This window comes from Drosophila virilis, unplaced genomic scaffold (assembly GCF_030788295.1).
Source record: "Drosophila virilis strain 15010-1051.87 unplaced genomic scaffold, Dvir_AGI_RSII-ME tig00001837, whole genome shotgun sequence".
Taxonomy (NCBI): domain Eukaryota; kingdom Metazoa; phylum Arthropoda; class Insecta; order Diptera; family Drosophilidae; genus Drosophila; species Drosophila virilis.
The window spans coordinates 350,783-355,998 of NW_027212861.1; positions in this window are offsets into that span (position 1 = coordinate 350,783).

The following is a 5,216-nucleotide window of genomic DNA, read 5'->3' on the forward strand; positions in this document are numbered from 1 at the left end:
ATTTATATCAAGTATCATTAATATACCTATCGCGACATTCTCGCTATTAACTGATAGCTATAAATCATGTTAAAAACCAACCTCGATTATTCATCAGTTAAAGCTACATTTTTAATGCAATTTACTTTTAGAGAATATACAGATATTCTATGGCACATTAAGGAATACTATAGAACCTTTCATGAAGATCGGTTAAGAAACACTTGTTTTCGGCACCAGCGCAAATTCGAAGAATATCTGTATGCACGCACACAAGCATTTATGTGGCTCTGGTTCGTATTTATCAACAGCATTACAATTCCGATTGTATTGTTTTCTGTATAACTGTATTACTTTGTTTCTTTTTTTCTCACTAATACTCGATTATTAGTGTGACTGTGGTTGCGGTAATGTAGTTGAGTAGAAACTTGGCGAAACCCGCCAAGGGAACTTATTATTTTTAAACCCTGAACCCATTGAAAATGAATAAAAAGGGTATATTGTATAAATGCAAAATGTAAATATATGTAACAGGTAGAAGAAAGCTTTTCCGACCCCATAAAGTAAATATATTCTTGATCAGCATCAATAGCCGAGTCAATCTAGCCATGTCCGTCTGTCTGTCCGTCTGTCCGTACATGCGCAGATCGAGTTCATTTCTGATTATCCATAACTTCCTCCGTTTCTTAGCAATCAAAAACAATCGACATCGAAGTCCTGTTTATTGAGTAAATTTGGTAAATAATAGGAGCTTGATCCACCAAAATTGACATGTTTACAATAGAATAGTATATTTTTATCAATTATCATTCATATACCTATCGCGAACTTCCCGCTACTACCTGATAGCTATAAATCAAGTTAATAGCCCAACTTCCATTGCTCACCATTTAAGGCTACAGTTTTAATGCAATTTACTTTTAGAGAATACACAGATATTCTATGGTACATTAAGGAACACTATAGAAACTCTCATGAAAATCGGATAAGAAACACGTGTTTGCGGCACCGGCTCACATTTGAAGAATATCTGTATGCTTGCACACGCATTAATGCGGCTCTGCTTCGTATTTATCAACAGCATTCAAATTGCGATTGTATTGTCTTCTGTATTACTATGTTAATTGCTTTTTTTCTCACTAATACTCGATTTTTAGAGCGGTTGTCGAGTGGAGGCGATGGCTAGTGGTACGGTTAGTTGCGAGCTCGAACACTGCCAAGGCAACTAATTTTTTTATACCCTGAACCCATTCAAAATGGATAAAGTGGGTATATTGTATTTGTGCAAAATCTAAATGTATGTAACAGGTAGAGGGAAGCTTTTCCGACCTCATAAAGTATATATATTCTTGATCAGCATCAACAGCCGAGTCAATCTAGCCATGTCCGTCTGTCCGCCTGTCCCTCCGTTCGTATATATGAACACAAGGAACTTAGTAACTATAAGAGCTAGAGACTTGCAATTTTAGCTGTAGATCCTCTTAGTACATGCGCAGATCGATAATATCTTATAATCGATATGTTCTTCCGTTTCCAAGCAATCGATACTTATCGACATCGAAATCCTGTTTTTGAGTAAATTTGCTAAATAGAAAGAGCTAGATCCACCAAACTTGACATGTAAACAGTAGAATAATATATTTATATCAAGTATAAGCTACTACTACTTGATAGCAATAAATCAAGTCTATACCCCAACTTACATTGCTTACCATTTAAAGCTACAATTTTAATGCAATTTACTTTAAGATAATACATAGATATTCTATGGTACATTAAGGAATACAATATAACCTTTCATGAAGATCGGTTAAGAAACACTTGTTTTCGGCACCAGCGCAAATTCTAAGAATATCTGTATGCATGTACACATGCATTTATGCCGCTCTGGTTCGTATTTATAAACAGCATTATAGTTGCGATTGCATTATTTTCTGTATTACTATGTAAATTGGGGTTTTCTCAGTTATACTCGATTATTAGTGTGGTTGTTGAGTTAATGCCTTGGCAAGTGGTACGGTTAGTTGCGAACTCGAACCTTGCCAAGGCAACTTATTTTTTCATACCCTGAACCCATTGAAAATGGATAAAGTGGGTATATTGTATTTGTGCAAAATGTAAATGTATGTAACAGGTAGAAGGAAGCTTTTCTGACCCCATAAAATATATATATTCTTGATCAGCATCAACAGCCGAGTCAATCTAGCGATGTCCGTCTGTTTTGTCTGTCTGTCCGTCCGTATGTATGAACGCAAGGATCTTAGTTTCTATAAGAGCTAGAGACGTCAAATTGCCTGTAGATCCTCTTAGTACATGCGCAGATCGAGTTAATTTCTGATTATCGGTAAATTCCTCCGTGTCCAAGCAATCGATACTAAGCGACATCGAAATCCTGTTTTTGATTAAATTTTGTAAATAATAAGAGCTAGATACACCAAACTTGACATTTAAACAATAGATTAGTATATTCATATACCTAACGCGACCTCCCCGATACTACCTGATAGCTATAAATCAATTTATTAACCCACCTTCCACTGCTCACCATTTAAAGCTACAATTTTAATGCAATTTACTTTTAGAGAATAGATGGATATTCTATGGTACATTAAGGAATACTATATATCCTTTCATGAAGATCGGTTAAGAAACACGTGGTTTCGGAAACAGCGCAAATTCGAAGAATATCTGTATTCATGTACACACGCATTTATGCGGCTCTGCTTCGTATTTATAAACAGCATTATAATTGCGATTGTATTGTTTTCTGTATAACTATGTTAATTTTTTTTTCTCTCACTAATACTCGATTATTAGTGTGGTTGTTGCGTAAAGGCCTTGGCAAGTGGTACGGTTAGTTGCGAACTCGAACCTTGCCAAGGCAACCTTTTTTTTTATACCCTGAACCCATTGAAAATGGATAAAGTGGGTATTTTGTATTTGTGCAAAATCTAAATGTATGTAACAGGTAGAAGGAAGCTTTTCCGACCCCATAAAGTATGTAAATACTTGAGCAGCATCAACAGCCGAGTCAATCTAGCCATGTCCGTCTGTCCGCCTGTCCCGCCGTTCGTATGTATGAACACAAGGAACTTAGTAGCTATAAGAGCTAGAGACTTGAAATTTTAGCTGTAGATCCTCTTAGTACATGCGCAGATCGAGTTAATTTCTGATAACAGATAACTTCCTCCGTTTTAAAGAAAACAATACAAAGCAATATCGAAGTCCTGTTTTCTGAGTAAATTTGGTAAATAATAAGAGCTAGACCCGCCAAACTTGACATGTAAACAATAGAATAGTATATTTATATCAAGTATTATTCATATACCTTTCGCGACCTTCCCGATACTACCTGATAGCTATAAAGCAAGTTAATAACCCAACTTCCATTGCTCACCATTTAAAGCTACAATTTTAATGCAATATTCTTTTAGATAATTCATAGATATTCTATGGTACATTAAGGAATACTATATAATCTTTCATGAAGATCGGTTAAGAAACACGTGTACACACGCATTTATGCGGCTCTGCTTCGTATTTATAAACAGCATTATAGTTGCGATTGCATTCTTTTCTGTATTACTTTGTTAATTGGTTTTTTTCTCACTAATATTCGATTATTAGTGTGGTTGTTGAGTAAAGGCCTTGGCAAGTGGTACGGTTAGTTGCGAACTCGAACCTTGCCAAGGCAACCTTTTTTTTTATACCCTGAACCCATTGAAAATGGATAAAGTGGGTAATTGGTATTTGTGCAAAATCTAAATGTATGTAACAGGTAGAAGGAAGCTTTTCCGACCCCATAAAGTATGTAAATACTTGAGCAGCATCAACAGCCGAGTCAATCTAGCCATGTCCGTCTGTCCGCCTGTGCCTCCGTTCGTATGTATGAACACAAGGAACTTAGTAGCTATAAGAGCTAGAGACTTGCAATTTTAGCTGTAGATCCTCTTAGTACATGCGCAGATCGAGTTAATTTCTGATAATAGATAACTTCCTCCGTTTTGAAGAAAACAATACAAAGCAATATCGAAGTCCTGTTTTCTGAGTAAATTTGGTAAATAATAAGAGCTAGATCCACCAACCTTGACGTGTAAACAAAAGAATAGTATATTTATATCAAGTATTATTCATATACCTTTCGCTACCTTCCTACTACTAACTGATAGCTATTAAGTTAATAACCCAATTTCCATTGCTCACTAATTAAGCTACAATTATAATGCAATTAACTTTTAGAGAATACACAGATATTCTATGGTAGATTAATGAATACTATAGAGCCTCTCATGAAATTCGAAGAATATCGGTATGCATGTACACACGCATTTATGCGGGTCTGCTTTGTATTTATCAACAACATTATAATTGCGATTGTATTGTTTTCTGTATAGCTATATTCATTCCGACCTCATAAAGTGTTTATATACATGAGCAGCATCAGCAGCCGAGTCAATCAAGCCATGTCCGTCTGTCTGTCCGCCTGTCCGTCCGTATGTATGAACACAAGGAACTTAGTAACTATAATAGCTACAGACTTGAAATTTTAGCAGTAGATCCTCTTAGTACATGCACAGATCGAGTTTCTTTCCGATAATCGATAACTTCCTCCGTTCCCAAGCAATCGATACAAATCGACATCAAAATCCTGTTATTTAAGTAAATTTGGTAAATAATAAGAGCTAGATCCACCAAAATTGACATGTTTACAATAGAATAGTATATTTATAACACGTATCATTCATATACCTATCGCGGCCTTCCCGCTATTACGTAATAGCTATATATCAAGTTTATAACCCAACTTCCATTATTCATCATTTAAAGCTACAATTTTAATGCACTTTACTTTTAGAGAATATACAGATATTCTATGGTACATTAAGGAATACTATAGAACCTTTCATGAAGATCGGTTAAGAAACACGTGTTTGCGGTACAAGCGCGCATTCGAAGAATATCTGTGTGCATGTACGCACGCATTTATGCGGCTCTGCTTCGTATTTATCAACAACATTATAATTGCGATTGTATTGTTTTCTGTATAACTATATTAATTGTCTTTCTCTCTCACTAATACTCGATTATTAGTGTGGTTCTTGAGTGGAGGCGGTGGCAAGTCGTACGGTTAGTTGCGAGTTCGAGCCCTGCCAAGGGAATCTACTTTTGTTTATACCCTGAACCCACAGAAAATGGTTAAAAAACGTTTATTGTATTTGTGCAAAATGTAAATGAAT